The following is a 26,407-nucleotide window of genomic DNA, read 5'->3' on the forward strand; positions in this document are numbered from 1 at the left end:
TCTCTTTTGGTATTTTACAGTAAGGTGTTCAAGCTTTAAATGTTCAACAAGCTAGTTATACTACACATTTATCGTTTTCTTTACAAATGGTTTTAGCTACATTTATTTTGTACTTTTTTTATATATATATATAAATATATTTAAAATGTTCTCTTTTTCTTAGATGGTATTTTTGTTCTTTAGGAAATACCCTTTGTTTTGAATAGTTACAGCTTGATGATGACTTGTCATTTTGGTGTATTATAAGGATTTACAATTTCCAGTAACTTACCACTAGAAACATGTTGAAATGTGCACCCTCAAACTCAGAATTTGACTACCTGAATCAAAGTGACAAGATCTTTGATTGTTCTAATTAGCTACTCTGTGTTGTTTTTTTTTATAGATAATTTCATTATTATTACCAACTTTTCAGCAGCACAAAAGCTGGGGTGTAACCAAAGACTAAGTGTGCGCATAGAATTTCAGGACTCTGCTTGATCAGTCATATCACCTTTTTTGAGAGAATTAAATAATGAAATAGCAAATTTTTGGTGTAATTTGACCTATTTTACAACTGAGGAAACTGTTGAAATGTCTTATAACCCAGAACATTCCTGTATGCAATAGACATGGGTCGCTATAGGATTTTCACAGTTTGACGGTTAAAGATTGATGTAAAGACTTGAGTCAAAAAGGGATATCCTGACCATATTGCATCACATTTGGATGAACACTGTGGGTATTACAATTACATAATCTGACATTTCTATTCATATCATATGTCTAAGTTCATATAAGTGTGCATATTGCATTTTTATCATCCTGCTTTTTATTAGATCATGTGGGATGTACCACAAGATGATTTTTAAACTTTGGTCAAGGTAAGTGGCCCATGCCTGTTCTGCATATGAAAGCTCTCACCAGCATTAGTGAAACAACAGTTTCAAAACTCTGTGCTTACACACTGTAGATTTTTGTTTACATGCTCATATTCACTCCAAGCCGTATTCTGTTTAAGTGGATATTAAACAGAATGTCTTTAAAAAAAAAAAAAAGAAATTTGAAAATTGGGTCGAACATCTAAATGTCATTTTGACTCATGATTTCAATGTATGTATTTTCTCCAAACAAAACTGAATTATTTGGTTTGTATGGTAAAACGGAAGGGAAACTGCACATTACAAATATGTTTGGTAAGACGAATCACAGAAGGTTTAGTTTTTTATTTTTCCTTTAATGTTTTTGCAGAGACTAGATTTAAAGCATTTGTCTGCACAAATGTGAAGCAAAAGTGCATAAAAACAAATGCTAGTTCTGCAGAGTAGCTTTGTATGGATGTTTATTTAGCCGACAATGACACCTTGTCATGGAGAACTGTTAATAGTATTTTTTTTTTCCTTCTTTAAATTGGATTGAAGTTACTCATGACCTGAAGCCAATTATATTTTATCTCTGTTCTGCAACTTTCCACCTGTCTCGTGATTTTGCTGTCTCTGCAATGTCTTACAAGCTGAGATTAAGATATGTTTACTTTCATTTCTCAGATGATACAAGTCTTTGTTCTATGCATTGACCTAAAAGTGTTTGAAAGGAATGCCCAAGAAATGGCTATATATATATATATATATATATATATATATATATATATATATATATATATATATATATATATATATATATATATATATATATATATATATATATATATATATATATATATATATATATATATATATATATATATATATATATATATATATATATATATATATATTAATGGCCATACCTTTTACTTGCATATTGGCATGATCCATCAAGAGCCTTTGCAATAGATTGTACTGTCAGACCAACCAGCTGTTATCCTTTTTAGAGGCAAGCTGGAATCAAATGCGGTTGTAAAGGACACTTTAACACATTCTGATGTCTGCATTCCTACATACAGATCATATTGTATTTTCTTCTTATTGTGATGACAATTGTGTATTCAAAACGAGCATCTTTCCAGCAAATGTCCTATGAAAGAAGCTTTTTGGATAAAGTGAAGTTCCTACATGTCACTTGTGATGTTGTATAATGTTATATAGTTGTTACTTTTTATTTTTCCATACACGTTGTTCCTTTTGCTTGCTATAAACGGAGCATATCCACTAAAATGCAGCCTGTTAGAATTGATGTTCTTCAAGCAATGATCTCATAGGCTTTCCAACTATCCAACATTTACGACTTCTTACAGTGTACACTAATAAAGCTGTTTTACTTCAAAAAATAATTTTCAGAATTTTTCATTGTCACATCTACAGACCTAGAAACAAACTTCTGACACGTCTCTGGCTGATCAGTGTTTTTTTTTTTTTTGTTTGTTTTTTGTTGGTTTTGTTTCTCCTTATCTTAGTGGGGTTTTTTAACCAATACATTTGAGCCATTTATTTACACACCTCGTGGAGTTCAAAAACAATTTTAAAGTTTGTTTTAACAATTGCAATCCAGTCCATTTGTCTCTACCATTCCAGTGAACACTACAGGAGAAAAGTAGGAAGTAGCTCAGTAAGGGGGAAGCTCAAGTTAGTCAAATGCTTCAGAATCAAATTTAAATCTCTCTTCTTAATAGAATAGAAACAAACTTTATGGTACTCTACAATAAAGGCAAATGTAAGTACATGCTAAGAAAATACTATATTGATTTAAAATGTCACACAGACTGAAAGACTAATTAGTAGAATTTTAAAAATGTAGAGAATTTGAACGTATATTTGCACCATAAAACAACAGATTCTTTACAAGAAGTGGGAAAAACTATGCAAATAACTGCAGGGTAAGTATTTGAAATGAGAAAAAACAACAACAAAAATACCAATAGACATGTAAACAATCAGCTAGCTTTAGTTCAGATCAGTGATGTTTATAATGACAAACAGATGCTGGAGGAAAGGCCCAAGGCTCCTTTATGTATCTAGGGTGCACCGGTCTGTCACTGAAGGAGCTCTTCAGTTCAGCAACAGCTTCATGCATGGGGCGGGAGACAATGGAGACATTGTCCAACAGGAGTGTTATTCTGTCTTCCACCACCTGCACTTGAGGGGGCATCCCATAACAAAGTTGGCCTTTATCTACTATTGTCTACCTAGCCTGCTACTGACAGTTTCATTTTAGTAGTTATTGTGATGTCACCTACTTTAAGAAACTATATAGTAGTTATACCTTTTCTCAGATTTTAGACTGAAGCAGTAAATGGTAAAGTGTAAAGAAAATTATGCGGTCTCTTTTTATACCCGGCTGCAAACATTGCGGCGGCAGAGTCCCCTTAATAGAAATCGAGGTAGTAATTTGGACCAACAAGAAGGCTCGAGTCTTCGTTTCTGCGTGAACCAACTACCACGAAGACGTATTAATTAGATCAGAAGAAGCAGCTGCGCGAGGTTACGTGTTTTTTGTTTTCTGGTTTTCCGCTAGTTTTTGAGCTAAAATGATGACTGACGCTGCTAAAGTTAGAATTTAATCGTCCAGTTACAGGAAGTACACATGCCATTTGTTTTATCCACTTGTTGACGTTTTTTATCACTGACTAGAAAAGGTAAGTATAAAATAGCACATAATTTTTTTTTTATGTTCTAATTTCAAACGCATCCTATTTTACGCACTATTTTACAACTAATCTATCAGTGCTGACATTTAGGGTATCATTTGTTTGTTGTTTTTCAGTCTTACAAGTTTTTTCCCAAAAGCCTGGAATTGTCGGAAGAGGGCGCCAAAAGCACACTAATAATTCTGAAGAATCGAATGTAAGTCTGAAATTTCTGATACTCCTTTAGATCGTCTGCATAAACATCGTGGTTCTGACACGCTCAGAATAGCTGAGGTTTGCAACGTTTTGCTCATTATGCTACATTATGTTTCCTTTTCCCTTAATTGTATAACTTTATTCAGAAGTACATGCACTCCCAACCTTGAAGCGGAATGTAGCATGAAATCAAATCTGAAATATTTATTATGTTGTGATCAATGAGAATTATTATTAGATGTAACAATTCTAATTTCCATTTGTAAAGCAATTCTACTAAAGTGGATTTGCAAAACAATTTGAGCATCAAACACACCTGGATTGTCAGAAGTATTTCAGTTCTAGCAATTGCTAAAGCATAAATGTTCTAACTGTATTAAGAGGATGAATATTTCTTGCTTTTATTCTGTTTACATATGTATGGTTTTGTACATACATGGCCAGGAATTTATGCATTTATTTATTTTTAATGCGCCAGAGTGAGTACTTTAACTTGACCCACTCCATTACCAGAGTATCATCAGGCATTTGTTGATCCTCAGCCTCCTTCCATATGGTTTGGCCTTGGATTCTCTCCATTCTCGTGAGTCCTATTGCCATGTAGAGCAGTGAGGATTTCCCAAACAAATTAATACAGATCCTGAGTGTACCTAAACTTTCTGGAAGAGTAATATAGACTGGTAATGGCAGAGGCCAGTTTTCTGTGGTTGTTGTTGTTGCTGCTGCTGATGTCTTAGAACTGATTTCAATTAGATTCTTTGTAAACATGATCCAGTTAATGCTTGTAATTTTAGCAGCCTCTTAATGGACTAAAAATTGTTCAGATGCACAGTGGCTGCAGTGGCTGCAGATGCTAAATTGTTCCTCCATAACTTTCAGTTATTTAGTTATTGAGGTTGATGAATTACAGTAAACACCTCACCCAGTGTAAGTGCAAAGTTAGAACTTACTAGTATTTATGCTGCTTATTATTACATTATGTCATGTTATATTTAAGTACTAGAACCAATTCATGATATACTTATTTGTGAAAACCTTTTACGTTTACAACAAAGAGACTGAGGTTTTCTCTTTGTTTACTATCTGTTATTTCCTGCAGGACAGGACAGTGTGTGCTGAACCCACACTGTCATCTATCTTTAATATGACTTTTGTTTCTGACTTCTTTTGCTGAATTTTTGTTGGCTTCTTTACATTTTTACTGACTTGACCACACAGTTTTAAACCTTGAGCCAGCAGGAGAATACGAAAATGTGTATTTGTTGTCATCAGTGCATTGTGCCATGTAGATGTGTATTTAGAGTTTGCCTTTATATCCCAAATAAATATTTATGGCCATAAGAACTGCAGAAGCATATAAGTTATGTAAACTAATTAAGACTGGTTCCTAACCTATTGCTGACCCCAGTGGTATAACAATGCACCATGTAAAAGCTTTTGTACTTCAGGCCTCTTGATCACACTAGAGTGTTGGATGTCCTGTGTGTGTGTGTGTTTTGGCTGACTGGTGGTGCAGGGCTGCCTTGATCCAGTAATTGGAGCACAAGGAGACAAGAAACGAGAGAGCAAAGAGAAAAGGGCAGCGAGAAAGCAAAGGAGAATAGAGAAGGGGTGTAAGAAAGAAAGTGGCTCTTCTGTGAAAGAAAGTAAGAGAAGTAGAAGCCTGGCCCATGTAATTAGGTTTAAATGAGTTTTCCACTGACTCAGTGGGTCATGGTAGCACTGGGACAAAGACGGGCTGAAGGTCAGGCAGTCTTCGAGTCGAATCGAGCATGACTTGGTTAAAGAAAGTCACAGGCCTCGTGGCAAATGTTTCCAGCAAGCTGAGCACTGTAAATGTTTAAAAAGTTTTCATATCACTAAGACTTTCTTTGAAACTCTGTTATCCATTGGGTTAAAATGTGTTAACTGGAATTGGTATAACAGCTTCAAAATGTGGGTTATGTGGGGAAACCATGGCTACATGAGTAGATGGAACACTGTTTTCCACTGGCAAAAAAAAGGGATGGTCCACATGAGAGAAGTGTTGAGTGAAAATCCAATTTTATTTTTTATTTTTTTTTATTGTGAATTTATATTAAGGCAGCTCTTTCGGAAACTGAAACAATATATTGCTACATATGTTGCTAGGTGTTTAAACTACCGGTTCACAATGGAAAGCAAAAGGACTACTATAATTCTTTAGCTAACTGTTAAAAAAATATATATATATTTTGCTACTCATAATGGTTGTTGCAAAATTTACATATTTTTCGTGTGCTCTCTAAGAGAAACAGCTGTGATTGAAGTTGATCAGGTTATTTTTATGCTAACTATGTGGACCATTCAACCTTTAAAACAAAACAAACAACCAAAAAAACCCAGCTGAGCTCATTGTCCTCATACACACGATATCAATTGCAAAGCTGTCTTGGTTTTGTGTGCCCAAATAATTAAAAACCTTTTACTCCTGTTGGTCATCTGTGAGTTGTACATGAATATCAGTGATTCAGCAAGCAATTGATCATAAAAATGAACAAATAAGGCATGTTGTGGTTGAAATTACATCACTTACTTGTGACTGCAATTAAGCTCAGTTAAAAAGGTCATTGAATTACGATGGTAACTTAAGTTAAAGATGGGTGTATCATTATTCAGTAAGTTTTGGTTTGGTGTTTAATTTGTTGTCAAAGTTATGATCTTTAGAGATGCATTTAAAGTTTTTTTTGTTTTTTGTTTTTTTTCTGCCAAGCTTATAGCAATAACTAGGTCTTAAATTATAACCCACTGATAAAGACCAAAAAAGACAACTAAAAGCCATTAAAAGGCGATAGTGGCATATACTGATTTTATTGACAATGTCATGAGCTGTTGTTCTGCAATATGAAACACATGCACCATCAAGCAACAATAAATGTCAACGCATAACAAATTCTCTTGTAACTGCAACATTTCTTTTATCAGAAGGATAGGGATACCTGACTTTCATTTTTACAAATTTGAAAAGTTGCTGTGCACAGGTAATCAGTCCCTTTACCCAGTACTTTGCTAGAAATATACCGCAAAAGATGGTTCTACAGTTTTGCACATCAGAGACTGAAGATTTTGGCTGCTCCTCTTTGTAATTAATCTCTAGGTCGGTCACATTGCATGGAGACTTTCTGTGAACTTAAATTTCTTTGTCTAGACACAAATTGGATTTAGATCTTGATTTTGACTGTGGAATTTTAAAGAATCCTTTGATCCACAGGAATCAAATCTCTGGCTGTATGATTACAGATGTCATGCTCTGACTCCGTCTCAAATCTTTTTTTTTTTTTTGTTTAGCATTGAGCAGATTTCCTTTAGCATTGACTTTTATATTTAGCTCCACTCATCTTCTCAGCAACATTATCTAGCCTTCTTGTTCATGCTGAACAAAAGCACTCCTGTGTTTTTACCATTCAGGGAAATGCACAGGGTTTTATTTCCTGTCATATAGGAAATAAAACATATATATATATATATAATGTATTCTGTAAAGTTCAACTCTTTCTAGAACATGTTTTCTGCATGTCCTACATGCCATGCAGTAAACCTTATATAGAACGTCTTTAGCAATTTTTCTTTTCTTCCATCAGATTTTCTTACTTCGGCTGTGAATTTCTGCAGTCACTCCAGCATCATCATGACATCTTGACTACTACTTTACTTCTTTATTTTTTTCTTTCGTAGCTTGTCAGTTTAGGTGAAGAGACATCTTTTAGTAGGGTTGCAGTTGTGTCAGAATCCTTGCAAGATCAGATGATGGTTTGGATAAATAAAACAATTGTCAGTGAGTTGCTCAAAGCATAGAATACTTTTTATTAACCGAGCTGTGATTTTATAACAAACCTCTGAGGCCTTCACAGGACAGCAGTAGGTATTCATACAGAGGTTAAATTACACAAAAGTAGGCTATTATGATTTGCTATTTTTAGGACTTCTGATGGGAATATTTTGCTCTTGATTGCACTGTAAGTAACTGTAGGTAAAGTGAACTGAATAGTGTTTGTCTTTCTTTTGAAATGCTTGCTTTGCAAAAATAGTTGAAAACCATGTTTATGCCTTATGCTTTACAGTTATACACTGCTGTAACGTGATTACCTACAGTAATATTCAAAGGGTGTGGATATTGTTTTATGGTACTTCAAGTTAATACATAATATATATGGTACTAATATTACAGTTATATATATATATATATATATATATATATATATATATATATATATAACACTTATATTTTTTGTTTTTCTTAATTTATCTACTGTTTTTTCTTCTCAGTATCTCCATTGTGCTTTTTGATTGCATAGCGACTACCTACACCTTGTCTTCATTGTATCACATTACACTATAGCAGCGAGATGTGCTCAGACCTTTCATTTCTTATCACCCCTAACATCCCTCTTCTCCCTCCCCTACATGTGCTACATGCTGGGGTGTGTGTGGGGTTATGAAAACAGTTAGGCTTAATAATTGATGTTCTGCATTTCAATCAATTTCAACACAGTGTTAGGCTAATTAAGGTTAGCGCCATCCTCCCAGAGGCTGTCCATGTAAGAGAGTGTGAATAAAATTGTGTGTGTGCAGTAGCTGGTGTGTGTTCGTTTTCCTGCTCCTGGGGCTCCACGTTCCATTTTATATCCCAAAATACTTGGGAATTCTCTATTTCAGGAACAAGAGATGAGAGAGGATCTCTCACTGACTGTTTCTCTTCCTCCCTTTCCCTCATTCTCTCTTTCTTGCTCTCGTCCTCACTCTCCCCCATCTTTCTCTCCCCAGGCAGGATACTAAATGCAATTAACACAGCTGCTTTACTGCCTGCTAATTATTAACACACACGCACACACACACTCAAAACTCTTCCTGCACTTTCCGGCACACACACAAAACGGAAGTGATTATTTTATGCTGGACTAATTTAAAGTTCATTGACAGTTGGTTTAATTAATTAAATACAAAAAGTACCCTTAAAGAACTCCCAGAAAGACACAACTTGCTCATACACTTAAAGTAAATATTTATTTATTGTGTGCCTTCGCTCACTAACATTTTTTTATACTTCAATCCCTGTAGTGTGTCGTTCACCCAGATACCTCAAGGTGTGTGTAAGTGTGATTGTGTGTTCGTTAATGAGTCTTTAAACCCTCTGTGACAGTATTTAACATTAACAGGAATAACTAAAAAGTCCAATTAAGAAGCAAAGACAGCTTTATGTGCTGTGAAGTAGTTGCTCTCATTACATAAGCAACAGTGGGCCACACATTAGAAAGCTGGCTACTGAAAACCGGTTATATAAATAGTATTTAAATATTTAAAATGCTTTTTTTCTTCTCTATTTCCACATAAGTTATAAACTTTTGCTTCTTATATTTTTTCAGCCATTTTAATTTCTTTGTGTTTTGATCCTTTCCTTTTCTTTTGACATTATTTTATAAACCTTCAATCCAGAACACTTAAATAATCACAGAATGTGAGCTGCTGATTATATTAAATACATATTTAAATTCAACAGTCTACAACATTAAAATAAATCCATGCTGTTCAAGAACATTGTATTTACCCTAATTAATTCAAAACAGCTGTTCAGGTGAAAAACAGCTGCTCTCTGCTGTTGGTTTGTGGCAAGTCATACCTAAAACAAAAGAGCTCAGTGAGGACCTGTGGCTGCTACCAACTCAGGAAAAAGAGTACAAAGCCAAAACTAAAGGTGTTCTAGTTGCAGAACCCACAGAATAATGACTTGAAAACTCAAGATGTTCCACATTGTGGTAAATCTTGGAGGATGTGCTGAGAAGTCAAAAGTAAGACCTGCATTACTGGTGTTGTAAGAAGTATAAACAATCTATCGCTGACCACGAAGGCCATACTTAAAAATGATGCCTGTGTCAGTATTAAAAGGCAGCGTCTAATGGACTCTGCTCTGGATTCCAATGGTACAGACCAAGGAGGAATTCACTTCTCAAAGAAAGCAGACAACAAAAAACTCTCGCCCCTTTGCAAAAGCCTGTCTGCCCAAAGAAGATTTCTGGTCTTCTATTTTGTAGTTTAATGAAACAAAAATTTACATTTTGGGCCACAATTATTGATCCTTCTTGTGGGAACCTCACCTACGCCCCCAAAAAGCATTCAACCTGGTTTGGGAGTGATGTTTGTAGCCAGCAGGAAGGAAACTTGATCAAAGTAATTTGCAAAGTGAAAAAAAAAAACAAAAAACATTAAGTTTTTCAAGAAAGATATTAGTCCTGGGGCAGCTTTGTGTATAGCAGTTCAATTTGTTTTATCCTTTTTAAATATTTTTCTGACTCTAAAATTGGGGAGATTTAAAAGAATATATATTTTCTTGTAGCCATTTCCTGACTAGTGAAACTCGCATCTGCCTACTGGAATGAAAGATTCTCATACTTTCAAATGTTGAAGATTCGTCAGTCATGTCGTATTTTAGGAAAAGTTAAATCTATTAAGTTTGTAGAGACTGATGAAGTTCAACATATTTACATTTTATTTATTAGTTTCATCAATGATGGTTTAAAAACAGTTTTTTTTCCTTTGGAATAAATGTACTTGAGCCAAAATTTGGATTTATCATATATTTTAGTGTGAAATTACAATAAAAACAAATTTTTCAGTTTTTTTGCACATGTTCAGCATGGAAGCTAATAAATGTGAAGTTGGAACTCTCCTTTTTAAATCTCCCTGATTTATAAACACTGTTTCATCTCACTCACTGCTCTAAGCCTCACAGTTAGTGACCACAGTGAAAGTGGGCTCCAGCCTTTTCTGAAAAAGAAGTAATAAGTTGGAGATGTAAGATCATTGGATGTGTGCTGTGAAGAATGAATCTTGCTCTGCTCTTCAAGCTCAAGAGTGAGGAGAAGCCATGCATTGCCTCAAGTAATTGGACACCAGGTGTGTTTGTTTAATAATATCAAACGAACAGGACCAAGCTAAAGGGACAAAGTCTGATACTAAAAGATCAAAGAGAGCCATAAAAACAAAGATGTCATGTGGACGTGTGTGTTCTTGCTTGTGGTGGACTCAGGTGTTAAAGTACATCCCCATTACACTTAGGATTTGTCAGAACAGAAGGGTGGAAACACAACGCCACCGTCTTTCCACCTCGTGACCTCTTCTCATTTTATGTCTTCACAATAAGTTCCTTTGTTCTGGGTTAAATCCCACTTTCAATTCCCATGTTGCAGAGTCTGTGTTCTTTTTTTTTTCTTTCTTCTGTCCAGCATTGATAATTGTGCACATAATGCAGAGCATGTCATTTTAATAAGTTCTGCATCAATCAAGTCCTTTACACATTTTTTATATCTAAATGATATACTCATTCTCAAATTTCTAGCATTCTTATTCATATTTAACCCTTTATGATAGTCTGAGTAAAATAAAGTTTCAATAGAAAATATTTCTATGATGGCTGGATGGACATATGAATGGATGGAAAACCATAGATGGATGTAAAGATGGATGGATGGACAAATGAAATGTATGGATGGACAAACTAATGAAGAGATAGATGCATGGACAAATAGATGGTCATACCAATGAATGAATAGACAGAATGATGAATTAATTGATTCATGGGCAAATGTATGTACAAATGTTAGAAAGGAAATAAAAGATGGATGGATTCTCTGGTTAACTTATATTTGTTATATATACTTACATGATACTAAAAGCATCTGGAACTGCAAATATGGTTCGATTTCTAAGGTACTATTAAGAACGTATCTTAGAACGTATCAAAGGAAACAGAAACCAATATCTGTTTAAATACTACATAATGCAAAGAGGAATTTGATCCCAAAAATAAATCTTCCAGTATGAAATGTCATTACTACTTATGCTGCTTATGCGAAGAAAAAGGTAATCTGCACAATAGCTGCATGTCTTTAAATGTTTGATAAAAAGATAACAGCATAAAAAGTATCCCTCTGTTATTCACCAAGTAGTGCATTTTTCTCATCCTGATTTCAGCAAAAAATATAAAAAACAACCTTTCTCTTAGCAGCCACAGTAAAAAGATGAAAGGGCTGCAACAATAAATTGATGGACATTTGTTAGTGTGGTATTTGCAAACTACAACATTTAATCATTTACTTCACAATTCACATTTTGTTTAGATACAGGGCCAGATCTGTAAAGCAAAAATTTAATTAAACTGAATATCCTGCCAAACTTCCAAACTTGTGAGAATGTAAGAAATCATGTTCATATATATTATGTTAGCTCTCCAGTATTATAAATTTTTTAAAAATTTTATTCTATTTACAGAAAGTGAGAGTTGGTATGTTGAACTGTGTTAACGTAAAAGTACACATTGACAAATGAGTAACATAATTATTCTTTAGTTTTTCCTTAATATTTCTTTGTTTGTTTTATGGTTAGCCATTTGGAACAACCAGTTTTAAAGCTTTTTAAGCATTTTATTTATTGTATTTGGGGTAACTAGTTTGTTACCTTAAATATAAGAAAAATCTTATTAAACTCATTTCTTATTTTGTTTTACTTCATCCCCAGATGGGTTTTTTTCTACTTGTACAGATTCAACATTAGTAAGAACTAATCTATTCCTTTTATATATTTTGTATCTGTAAACACAGAGGAGCTGTAGTAGCACAGCAAAAAACACGGGGTACTGCGTAGGGGGTAAGACCTCCGGCCTGAGGGCAGGGAACCATATTGTGTTCATGTGTGCGTATGTGAGTCCAAAGTATTCCTCTGTTATTCACCACTAACCTTACCATCTTGTGTGTGTCTGGTCTTGTGTGTGTTTGAATGCATGCATGAATATGTGAAAGTGTGACATATGGGGGTCTGCGTGTGTGTGTGTGTGTGAGTGAGTGGGGGCCCCTGGCCAGGGCTTTTGTTATTGATGCTCTTGCCTCAGGGTACGTCGGGGGAAATAATGTGCACGGGAGTGTTCTTGTGTAAGTGTGTGCGTGTGTGTACAGGGGGGTCATGGAGTGTCATCAAGCGGCGGCTGGTGAAAGATGGCCAGCACTGACATGATCAGTCATCTGTTGATCAAGATGTAATGCTGCCGCCCTGTCGCACTTTCTCTGTCTGAATTTCACTGTTAACTCAGTTTCACTTTTCTTTCTTTTTCATTGTGACCCAAGTGTGTGTCTCATTTTTTTCTTTCTTCACTCACAATTTTAACATTTAGGATTGTACTAGTTTTCCCAGACTTTCCATGTTTCTGTTCTATTATATAAGGCAACAACATGGTGCTGCTGGGAATGTCAAACTATACTATGAAATCTCTCTCTATAGTTTTTATCCTTTCAATCAATACATTCTCCTCTGTAGCTTTTCCACTCTTCTTACTTTTTTATTTTCTCACTCTCTCACTCTCATATTCCTTATCTTTCTTTTCCTTTCATTAAAGTATCATGTTGCATTTACACACACATAAGCAGTGAGCCAGGAAATGATAAAAACCCGTCTCAGTCATGTGAGCATGTACATGGGTGGTTTGAGACACAGACGTTGCTCGTACATGGATGCACACCCAAAAACTGCGGCAAGACGGTAAAGTGCTTGAGCAACTGTGGTTAACAGTAAAGCACCATCTAAAGTGCCCTGTCCTGCGGTGAAAAGCTAACAGGCTTCAAAGAGTTTGTTTGTTTTTTTTATGTTATGACGCAGATGTTTTTTGTGGTTAGAAGATAATGGGGTTTTACTGTGTGGTTAAGAGCTGTGCGTATCATTGTGTGTGTGGGCCTATGCATGCATGTTCTTCACATGCTAAGAAAGGAGCATATTGTTAACAGGAGCTTAAGTGCAGTTAATTGGTAAAGTGCCATATTATAAGAAATGCAATTTTATTACTAGGACTTGTTACAATGAGGTTTCTGTTAAATATATATTTATATTCTGGCAAAAGAGAAGGAGTTCTTGATGGCAACCTCTCGTAACATTGTTAGTGTTTTTTGCTTGACATTTTTGTTTGCATTTTTCCATTTTCATATTTTAAGCAAAAACATCTGTGTTTTTGGGGAACCAAGGTTTTCAAAGTGTTTGACTAAAAATCTAAAAATCTGAATATGTATTCAGCTCCATTTAATCTGAAACCCCAAATAGTACTTGCCTATGGAAGTGCACTGAAATTAACTGTACAAGGTAATTTCAGGCCTTAGAAGATGAGTAGGGTGCACTGGAAACAAATAGCTTAATGAACACAAACAGACATGGAACATGTCAATATGAGACATTTATCAGTGAGGTAGAGAGGAGGACTTTGGATGATTTTCTTCAATAGGGACATGAACTTTGGCCAGATTTGATGGGAAGATGGACAGACCTAAACATCTGTTAGAAGCTGTAAACAACCTGACACTGAGCAGTAATCTTCAGCTAAGAAGAATGAGTAAAAATTATTTTTGCCCCTTCCACTTCAGTCATTTGCTTTTTTCTGTTTGTCACATGCATTGGACATAAAAAAGGTGTGATTTTAATGTGACAAAATATAAAAGTTTTCTGTTAGCTGAACATATGTATCTGTAAAAATAAAAATTATCTGAAAGTACTTGGTTAAAAATATTGATGTGAATTTTGAAATTGGCAAAATAAATTAGTAAAGACATTTTCAAATTTTACATGACTTTTCTGAAATTTTTCTGAAAAACAGAAACTTACTTCACCAAGTCACTTAGTGGGTGTAATACATTTTAATATATGTTCTGTTTATAGAGACTCCTGGGCATCTGTGTACTCTAAGAAAATTCAAATATCAGATTAAGTCTCGAGCATGGCATCTAACCCACTTTAAATGACTCCACTTGATATGGAGGAGCATAAAATCTTGATCAGGATATCCACACCCATTACTCTTAGTGTTGTTTTCAGTGGAAAATAGATAATGTCTTTACAATGTGTGGTTAGACTCAAGACCAGCACAGTTCACTGTGCCCTGACCTCAACTGATGCATAATGTAAGAGCACTGACCGCACTGATGTATTAGTGGACTAAATGACTGTATTAATGGTGTTCAATGCAGGGAGGAAGAGGCTAAGAGGCCCGAGAAATGCTTTAAGTGAAGGTGTGGAACAGAGATTGGCTAGAGTGCATGTAAACGTGCTAGAGTCTGAAACGTCCAGAAAGACGAGGGAATTCCCCTCAAGTTAAGACCTTTGTCGATATTTTTATTTAAATAAAAATACAATGCTTGAGCTAACATTTTTTTTCCAATATGAAACTGTCAGAGGCCAACTGCATGAATTTTTTTTTTTTTTTTTTTATAATTATTGTATTGCACTATCATAGACCATTCTGTACAAGAACAAAACTGAAGATCTCCAAGCTGGAATATCTGAGTCCATTCCACCATATAAAAGTTTTCACTTCAGATATGTTAAAACTTTTTTGTAATTTTATAATAATCTTATTATTTGAGGCTTTGCATGCATGAATTAAAATCAAGTCTTAAACTGCAGTATGAGGATGTTTTTCAATTAAAATAATTTGCTTGACAATTGAATCAATAAATGAGTATGTGAATTTAAACTCTCAAGTAGAAGTGTTTGTGGAAAACCCTCTATGGCATGTCTTTTTATTTTTTTGGGGGAAAAAATATTTTCCAGCATTCTTTGGGAGCTTAGTGGTTCCTAATTACATATCAATCATAAAATCGGACCCTGACACCTCCTGGAACCAGATTAGGGTTTGTTGCCTCAGGGCAACATTGTGCTACAAGGGGGCTAAAATGCCAAGGTTTTCTACATTGATTATGAGAAATGAAATACAAATAAAAAAAAAAACTATAATTCTGTTGACAAAAATAAATCACACATGGTTCTAACTCACCAAATATAAAATAAACAACTAACTTTCATTAATGAATGGTATATGTGGTAAACATCAAATTGGAGTGACCATAAAAAATAAGCAAGGAACTACAAAGATTTTCCACTAAGATAATATTGTTGAAAATCTGTATAGTTTGCAGTAATATTTTCCATTTTAAAAGTTGCTTTTTTATTTTGGAAGATCAATACATAATCTCAGGGTTAACAATGTTCTGTGAGAACAATGATCTTTGAGAATCTTTTAAGACTTTTCAACATTTTAACAAATTTTTAGCACATTTCAACCACAAACGTCATTGTATTTAAATCAAATGTTAGGTGACGAATCAACAAAATTTTTGATCTGTCACACTGAACCATTCATTCAATGTTGCATATTTATGGTTGTTATCTTTCAGGAAGTTACAACTCTATCCAAATCTCAAATCTTTTTTAACTCTTGTCCTCATATCCAACCAGCTTTTCTTTTCTTACAGAGGAAAATAATTTCCTTCACATGAGGGAGCCATCAATGGCTCTGCCAGGTAAATGGAAGGCGAACTTAAGTGTTTGCATTCCCAAAAAATACAAAAAAGTTTGTGGTTGTAACAGGACAAAATATTTTTAAAAAGTTTTTTTTTTTTTTTTTTTTTTTTTTGTGGACAGTCCTGTAGATAGACTTAGTAGTGATGATGGTCATGTTAGTGGAAATGTATCATAATTTTAAAATCAGATTTTGCCTTTGTATCGTATTCATTGTAGCCTATGCATACTCTAATATTTGTTCCCTACACAAGTAACACTATCCCAACCTTTCTCCATGCAAATCTTTCCTCTTGTCACTCTCTTTCCTCTTTGGCCTTGGATTCCTCCCCTGGTTCTTTGGTGTCTTTATCATTTTGTAAACAACTGTCATATCTGGCCCTCTTAAATAGCCTTCAGAGTTTTGTTAGCACACACACACACATTTGCACACACTCCAACATATCTCATCAATGTTTCAGACACAGGGCTGCATATCAGCTAGCTATACCCCATGTCTAGTCCTCACTTATTTACATCCGGCTGCCCCCGCACATCTGAAACCTCAACACCAACATCAATGATTCATTAGCCAATGTTTTAGCAAAATGCATACCTCCTCTGTCGATACAGAATAGAGTGGGGGGAGCAGGGACGGGGGGTTTGAATGGCAAGAGGACAGGGGAGACAGTTGAAGTAATGGAGATTAGAGACAAAGAAGACAGGAAAAAAAGTGAAATAAGAGATAAATAACTGAAATAATGATCAAGAGAGTCGACAAGAAAATTTGGACAAAAGAGGGGGAAAAAGAAGAAAAGATGACTAAGACTTTTCAGTGTTTCAAGACAGTGTCCAACACTTGATCCCTCTTTTACGAATGAAACATGGTCTTTTTTTATTTTATTTTTGTCAGAAATCAATGACATTCAGCAGACATACAGACACAGGAGTCCAATATGTCTTTTACTCTTTAGATTTCAGTAGAACATGACCCTGCTCTCCTCCTGGGGCTTTGCAGAAGTTCATGAACATTTACGCATTGATTTTGAAAATTGTCCCTGTGTTTTGAGATTGCTGTGGTTTTTGTGGTGTACTGTTACATAAGATATGAAAAAGAATGAAACCAAATAGAGAGGAAGAAATTTGCATGATCGTAGTAAGCATAAAATGTCAGTAACCACTTTTCTTTGCTTATACCCCCTGGGTTCCTTGACATTTTTTGTTTAAATTTTGCTAAGTTTTGGCTGTGTTTATGGAAATTGCATAAAATTATGCATTGTGGCAATCTGAAATAGCATTACCCTTATGTCACAGCATTAGAGATGTGAACAAGTCTAAACTTTAATTGGAGATATTTGTTGTGCTTCTGATCATTGTCCTGCTGCCTTTCTCAAATGTGTATAGTCAAAAACTGACAACTGATATTTAACTTGAGGATTTTCTGGCAGAGAGCTAATGTTTTTTTTTTTATGTTGTTTTTTCATATGCTGAAATAATTTTACACCAGCAGTTAGAGAACAAACACCTTCTGAAACATCCAACTTTTGCCAGTGCACATAATATCTTCCCAAAAATCAGCTTGCCCAGTTTTTCTTATTGTTGAATCATAAACATTGACCTTAACTGTGACATGTGAGGGCTACCACTGTTCCACATTTCCTCCAGGAGGAGTATGGGAAATGTCAGTGGGGGGGCTTACCCAGTCAGATAGTCAGTTTCGTAAAAACGCACATAGTCAGTGCGACCCCACTGGAATGCACACAGAATAAAGAGAAAACTTGTGAAGACAAAATTACCTTGTCTCTTTAGATTGTGGGAGGGTTGTAGAAAATTGCTAAACTCCTTATAGAAATATACATGGGTTTGAGAGTTTGATGCTCATCTGTTCTGTCAAGTTATGTTTTTCTGATATTTGTAATTGCTGAAAATTTGTCACATTAAAGCAAAAATGGTAGACAAAACAAATCTGGACAAAACAAATTACTTTTGTGTCTTTTACAACAGAACAGCAATACCTACTAGTATACGATAAACACAAAGATAATTGGAAATGCCCAAACCTGTAAGTAAAAACAAAGACAGAAGAATTAAAACGGGGCCGATTGGCCTTGACTTTGACAAAGACTTGTTTCAGGGTAACAAGGACAAGACACTTCTATGTTTCTGTCTCTCCCTCATCATGCTCTCCGTTTCTCTCTCTCCTTTTCTGTCATTTGGCGCCCAGGGTGAAATTATGATAATAAGAGAAAGGAAAAGCTATTACCATGGCTGCTCTCTCATTATGTAAATGATATTAAACAGGCCCACTGTGTGTGCATATGTGTGTGGTTCTGAAGTGTGTATTCAAGCCTGATCAGCTGAGCAAGTTGCTGCATGTAGACGCATTTGTTTGTGTATACAAAGTTTGCTCGTGTGTTGCCTTACTTGGCTGCTTAGATGTGTGGACAAGCTGCTGTCTTTTTCCAGCTGTTTGTCTATGCATGTGTGTGTCCTGGGGCTGTAGGTGCTAATCTTCATACAGTGATTACAAGGTGTCAAACTCTGCCACATTGATTATGAAATGTTAATTACATGTTATGCTTCCACCTGCTTTGATAACACATACATTAAAATAAGTACAGGATAGTGCCTATAAAAACTTTGCCACATTTTGTCCCATTTAAATCAACACTAACCATATTTTGCTGTTACTTTATGTGATAAGCCATCACATAATTGTGAAGGGGACCGTTTGCATGGTTACATTTTGTTTTTACTAATAAAACTCTATAAAGTTATGAATGCTTTTGTATTCTCCCCCTTTTACTGTGACGCCCTAAATAAAGCCCAGTGCACCCAACTGACTTAGATGTCTCTAAAACATCGAATAGAATTTATGTCTAATTCATTTGGAGTATTAATAAAGTTATGTGAAGGGCTCAAAGTTTTGATAGAGGAAATTTGTGAATAAACATCACTGTGAAGACATCACAGAGACCAAGTAATGGGGAAGTTTTAAAGTAGTTTTAGATATTTAAACTATGCCCCCTGAAATGTAATTGCTCTGGTTCACGTTCTTGAGGTCCAATAACCCGAACCATACAAATAGAGCTACCTGGTGCAGACCTAAATCTAGTTGAGTGTGACAGTCAGTATCCATTCAATCGTACTAAAGAATGACCTGAATCAAAGGTAGAATCAGTGACTCACATTTCCTAAATGCCTTGCAAGTGATCATAACTACATTAACTATAACATTTAAGTCTGTTAGCTTCAGTCATGTTCAGAACTGAAGAAATCTTTTGGGTGAGAGATAAAATCTCTTCAAGAATTGGATTTTCTAAGTAGAAAATGCTCTCTGTTTTGCAGTGTATGTTGAATTTTTTTATATATAAAACAAAAAAATCGACAAATATTTTTGCTCAAATTTTCTCAGTTGCTTAATAGAAAGGCTTATGGTATAGTATGTCAGTTGAATTGATAAATATTTTTAAATGTGAATTCCTTAGCCTTCCATTACCAAATGAACCAGAAATACAAATATCAATGATCCAGGTTGAATTTGATGTTTGATGTAGATTTTTTATTTTGGAAATATAAAGTTATTGACTTTAATTAATTCAAAAAGGTGGGTTTTTAAATGTATTTATTTATTATAACTCAGCTGAAGTTATAGGGGTCAGTGGTCATATTTTCACCTAATCTAATTGGAAGTCTATAAGCATATTACTCTAAAGAACATTTTTTTAGAAACTAATTACAATATTCTTTCTGATTCTAAACTTTTAAGACTTATGTTTAAAGTCTGCCAGATCTATACCTTCAGTGGTGTGTTGTTCATTCCTCAGTATTTGTGTAACTGCATGTGCACCTTAATATATTGCTGCTATTGTGTGTTTGTTTGGTGGTCTGTCTTGGTCTACTCCATTGCTTGTTTATAAGCTTCATACCACAGGTCCTCAGGGATTCATAAATATTGATCGTCACAAAGGATGGATAGCTGCTTGATAGGCTGCCCAGGTCCTGGGAATAGATGCACACACACACACCCACGCACGCACGCCTGCACACAAACCAACACACACATTCAAGCAGCCACAGCCCAATACTCTGTCACTGTTACTTTGATTCAGATAGGAAAAGCAGTTTTTTTGTGTGTTTTGTTTTTGCTCCATCCCAGCTTTAAAACAAATGAAATGCAATTTTATATTCCATTTTTCTGAATGATGTGCAAAATCAAGAGCTCATAAAAGTTCACAGATGTTTCTGAAATTGAAAGTTTATTTTATTAGTGGTGAAAAACTCATCTAAAGGCCATAAATAAAATCACTTCACAGGACTTCAGTGGCTACATTTGGAAACACGCTCGTAATTGAAAATCTGCCATTGCAATATTTGACAAAGCAGATAAAAGGTAATGCCTCAATGTAGGTTTTTAGACATTTTTCTTTTGATCTTCTTGTTGAAGAAACATATTCCTGTAGAGCAGGGGTCTCCATTTCCAGTCTTCAAGGGCCGATGTCCTTTAATTTTTAGATGCCTCTCTCTGCTTCGACTCACCAAACAATTAGTTTATTAGCAGGACCGGAGAACTTGATTGTATATTAAAGAGGTAAGACAACGATTTGATTCTGGTGTGTTGGACCAAGGATACATCTAAAAGTTGCAGGACGCCACCCCTGGGGGATTAGAATCGCAGACCCTTGCTCTGGAGCCTGATGATTTCAAATATGTTTTACACTCTAAAAAACTTGCCTATGGTGAACTCCTCAGTATTTGTGAGAGTTGGGGAACACAGGCATCCATAAAATCCAAGAATTCTTAAAATCCCTTGAAATAACACCTATTCTTTTTAATAGCTTAAGCACCAAATAGACCAAATCTGTGAAATACAGTGAAATCCTTCTTAGCGCTACAGAAGCTAAAGTCTTCTTTATCTTCACAATGTCACAAGCAGCATTGTACCGAGATATTTCAGTGTCTCCCGCCACATTTTCTTTTCAGTATTTGATTTAAAAAAGTGAATATGCAAATATTTTCTCAAATAATTTAGAGTTATGGTTCATAGAAACGTCACGATTAGGTGACTTCACAAATAGTAAACTGCAAAATAGTTGGGGTTCACTCTTAGTTGCTCTGAAATTGCCCTTAGATATGAGTGTTTGCTTGTATGATTGATTGCCCTGTGTGTCGCTGTTTTGCTTTATGGATGTTAGTAATTAGTAAAGCTACAAATAAACATATAAAATCCAAAAGGCTTTTAAGCTTTCTGCTGGATGCCTTCCTATAGCATTCTCTCCAAGCATAAATACTGGAGCAGACAGGCGAGGTGACATAAAGAGAAACATTGAATGTGTTTTGAGTATTACAGTCACCTGTACACTAATAAATAAGCTAGCATGTATCTAAAGCTGCTTTTTAATACAATTATTAAACAAAACAAAACATAGTTATAAAAATAGTCTTTCCAGAAAAGGACAATGATAAGTTGACATCTTTCTTTCTGTGAGGCAACATAGCATGAAAAGTTCAAAATTCTAAATATATTTAGAAAACTTTAAAAGATGCACTGTAATTTATTCTTACTGAGAAGTACACTCTTTCAAATTGCAGCTCTGCTGGGCAGAACTTGGTTTTCAAATTAATCTAAAGATGAAAGCTTGTGAATAGAGTGGTTTTTATAATACAGTTCATATTGCCATGTTTTCTCCCTAGACAAAAAAAGAAAATCCTTTTGTGTTTAAGATACTTCCACTTGCTTTTCTCGCTGTCTTTATCAGTACATAGAAAACATCTAATAGTCATTCTGAAACTTCTTTAGTGACATACTGGTTCAGCCACCACAAAGGATTCTTTAGCAGATGTAATTTTATATTCTCCATTAGTGTCTATGTGTGTGTGTGGATGGTGCTGCATGTTCAAAGCTTGAAAGAGTGACAAGACGGCCCCCGAGAGTGCACAAAAGATTGATATGATTGCATCAAGGCTTGGCTTTAAAGTGCTGCAAGACTACTTGAAGAGGCAGAGTGTCTGAACTGGAATAATGGGAAGCTGAGATCAGACACTGTTACCATGAGCCCATCTGCAATACCAGATACTTCTGATCACTCTGTAAACCGTCTTTCTTACACACTGTTAAAAGGTCCCCTGTGAGAATGAGAGCTCAAACGTGAGAGAATAATAAGATGGAAAGATGCGAATAAAAGCTGTATTTCAGGGCACCAAACTGGGCTGCTGGACCCTTGTAAATATTCTGCAGTTCACATATATTGCTTTTCACATGTTTAATGATTTCTGGTGACTCTTTGACTCTGAGCTTTTTACAGCCGTAGAATATTTAAAGTACCTAATTCACATGGTCTATTGCAATATGCAATAATATGAAATTATAATATAATACAATACAATCATAAGATCTGTCAATAATGCATATCAAATCATGTATTTAACAGGCACGTGAAAGATTTCTTATTTTCTGTTGCATATATGTTTGTTCTTGCAGGCCTGAATCACTTTTCCTATTTGCTTTAGAGATTTCCATGTTGATTCACACTTGTTGACAAGCTGCTACAAGCTGTGTGTGACATAACCCATTGAAAAATGTATATACTTGAAAACCAGCCGCATTTTATACTTAAATATTGTATTTATTTATTTTTTCCAGGATGTGAAGGTTATACAACACACTTCTCTGAATTGTAAAATTAGATATTTGGATTCACAAGATAAACATTCTGTATTTTTGTCTTTCCCACACATGCTCAAAATGTAAATATATTGTTGATTTGCTCCAAAAATAAAATCATGTGATCAAGCTAATTGATTAAAATAAGAAAAAGAAAATCACAGTGTCCAGGTGTTTAAAAAATTATGATCTTTCATTTTAAACAAGATTTTAGTTTTCTATTAAACAATTTAGCTCTCATTTCAGTGCTGCCTTTCGTAAGTCTGTTAAACATAGCACTTTACTTCCAACCACACATTATTCAAGACCTATCATCCACTGCAGTTTTGATCCACCTGTTCAGTTTTTAATAATGAAAACCACATAAATATTTTCTGAAGCTAATGTTATACCTAAAATATTCTCACAATTTTATTCTCATAGCCAATTATCACACTGAAAGAATCCATCTTTCCTGTCCAAGTCTTTAGTAAATAACCTGCCCTGATTATCAACACATTGGCTTGATTGAAGCTCACAGACTATTTGGGTGCAGCTAAGATAATTGCTTTGGTCATTACTGAAATGAACGGGTTGGGTTTTTTCCAAATACATAAGTTGCAAAGTTGATCAGTTACATTTATGCCTTTCTTGTATTTTATCCTTCATCCTCTTAGCCAGAATTCTAAATATTTGTAAGATTTATGATGATGAACATTTACAATTTTATTTAAAAGACACATAAGACAAGTTTCTTAAAAGTAATGTCAGTAAGACTTTTGTCTAAAGGTAACTTTGCAAAAATTCATAGGCCTTGAGCTTCTGCACAGTTTCCATTCTCAGATTTTTGAATCAATGGGACCCGATGAGATGTCCAAATGTTGGGATCATATTGTACAGCCTAATCCTGCTTTACTAACATTTACTAATTATGTGAATTTGATGACAATTGATATCTGGATTTTTGACAATTGAACTGGATTTTTGGGGTGTGTTGTAGTAAAGAGGGTAGAATACCCTTTTTAGATTCTTTAGTTGTAAATACTTGCAACTGTAATATTTTCCATTCACTTCACAATTTTATCTTATGAGGGTTTATCACATAAAATTGTCACTTGACAAAATGTGAACAAATTCTAACTACATGAATGTATTTTAAAGGTACTCTATATAATGTGGAGGGAAAGAGACACACCTTTGTGATTGTGTGTGTGTGTGGGTGTGCTGTGTATATCTCATGGTGTGTGTTAGTGTCTAATTCTCAGTGACAGATAACTGGTTGGAGGAGCAGTGTGTCAGCTCTGTTTACCCAGGACAGGCCTCCTGGAAATTAGACCTAACTCATAACCACAGGCGCCAATTGTCCTTTCAACACAAACACACACAGTCTCACACAAAAACTCAAACCTATATGAAGAAATTTTTGAAATTTGCAGTAGAGGCAATATTAAACAGAAACACATGCAGGGGAATGAAAACTCAAGGCCTTAAAGACACACACAAACACGCCTGCCCACCCACACACACACACACAGTTACCAGAAAACAACTTATTCAGTACCTGTCACCTCTGCTTAATAAATAAGAATTTGGTTTGTGTGTGGGGGTGTGTATGTGCTGTTGGTGACAGATTTAAGGATTATTTGAATGTGGGCATGTGTGTGTGTACTAGTGTGAGAGAGAAATAGAGATGGGGCAAGTAGAGGAGTGAAGCTGTCTAGATTAACCATTTAGTCTGTGTGGTCAGGTGCCTTAATGAAAACCAATAGAGATTCACCCCGCTTTAATGAACAACATACACACCTCACAGCTTCAATTTGCACCTGCAATAAGACTCTGTCACTCAGTCGGCATTTGTGTGTGTATGAGTCTTAACAGAGAATGAAATGCATGCAAGAGGATTTACTTTTGTCTTGCTTTTTCTCTTTCTTTTTTTGTCTATCATCTTTTTTTCTTAGCTTTGGTTTTTCCATTTTCTTTCTAATTTACTTCCTATTTTCTCTTTTAAAATGTGTATTTCTGGTGTTGCATGGTCTTATGTGAGCCTTGTGAAGTCAATCTGGCATGTGACACCCCCGATCTTGAGTCTGCAACCAGTAAACAACCCTGGCAATCAGAAGCCACCAAATTAATTACTGTGTGAACGTTACACACACACATTCAAGCTTAACTCCATTGCAAATTCTAGATTTCTGGAGTCAAACAGGATGATCTGTGTGTCCGATTTAAAACTAATCCTTAGACAGGTGTTTGCAGAAAAACATAAGACTCCATTTTATCATAATCTTAGAGCTTGTCTGTGAGATCTACATCAATGTTAAACTTTTTTTGTAATAGTGACTTGTTAAGCAGTATCATGCCAAAAAGACACTTTATTGGAAAAAAATATATAAATCTGTTGAAAACATCACACATTTTAAATAATAATAAAAAAAACAAAATCAACCAGACATAACTACATTTAGATACATAACAATCCAGCCATCACTTTTCTACATAAATAATATCAACATTACATCAAGTCAAAACAACAAAAACAATGTTAGTGGCATAACTGAGACACAATATCGCGCATATGCAACTGACGTAACTAACATACATAAAACAAAGGTTCTCTGTGGAGTTGCCCAGTTAAAGGCGGACACGCATCAAATGAAGAATACAATAAATACTATACAATCTGAAACATAATGAAGTTGGAAATTTTCAGGTGTGCCCACAACAAAGTAATAATGTTGGTTTTTGTGAAATAATTTGGTTCAGTGTGCAAAGAAAATGGATGTAAGCATCCAAAATAAAACTAGGAAATAGTGAAAAAATTTAGAAAACATTGGCATGTCTAACAGCACTTGGGAAACAAAAAATAATCATCTGAAATGTCATAGGTTGGTTAATCATTTTGTTAATAACTTAATGGAATTGCTAGAAGATTTCATCAGTTTCATTATACTTTAATGTTCTATTATTTTTAAGCTAAACACTCATTTCAACCAGACTAAAAATGTAATATTATTCTGACAAATTGAACAAAAGTGGTAAAATTTACTAGCATTTTGTATATAATTTTCTTTTTTTAATCTTACAAAGTAATTCATATACAGTTTGTGTTTACGTCAAATGTTGCTGATCCTCCGGCGTCTGCAATTTAATAATTGTGGGGAGAATCAGAAAGGCAAAACAAATCTGAAGCAAAAACCTTTATCTGATTGTGATAAACTCAGCAGATGTTACTTTTTAGTTGATCCCATTGATGCTTCCATGCAATCATGTTTGCACTTAACTAGTCTGGTCGGGGCAATTTTAAATGATGGACTACTGCTTAAAAGTATTGTAGAAACAAGGAGGCTTTTAGATACAGCAGGCAGTGGGCAGCTTGTGTTACCTTTCTTGGTAAGCTCATGTAAAATAACAGTAACAGGTCACAGTGTGTTATCTGAACAGGTATTTGACCTGTCTGCCCTGACTGTGTAATGACTAGACTGGCAACATGATATGTGATGACTGACTAATTTAGCAGCCAGACTCACAAGGATAGAAGAAGCTGACTCCTCTCTGTATGTGGAGAGAGACAACGCCACCTTTTCCCTCAGTATCACTTTCACACACAGTGATGCTCTTGTTCTTCCTCAGTATTGTAATGTTCTTTCTGCAGCTTTAACCCTAATTTTGCTGTCACTTTTCAA

The 26,407-nt window shown here is 35.0% G+C and overlaps 1 long non-coding RNA gene across 1 annotated transcript in view; it reads left to right on the top strand.

The window, feature by feature from the left end:
• The first annotated feature begins 3,449 nt into the window (after positions 1-3,449).
• The window catches only part of LOC122819571, a 74,996-nt gene continuing 52,038 nt past the window's right edge, over positions 3,450-26,407 (top strand). The window contains exons 1-2 of the long non-coding RNA XR_006368631.1: positions 3,450-3,553; positions 3,682-3,761. This is a non-coding gene — a long non-coding RNA (uncharacterized LOC122819571). The remainder of the gene's footprint in view (positions 3,554-3,681; positions 3,762-26,407) is intronic.

This window comes from Gambusia affinis, linkage group LG17 (assembly GCF_019740435.1).
Source record: "Gambusia affinis linkage group LG17, SWU_Gaff_1.0, whole genome shotgun sequence".
In the NCBI taxonomy this organism is placed as follows: Eukaryota; Metazoa; Chordata; class Actinopteri; order Cyprinodontiformes; family Poeciliidae; genus Gambusia; species Gambusia affinis.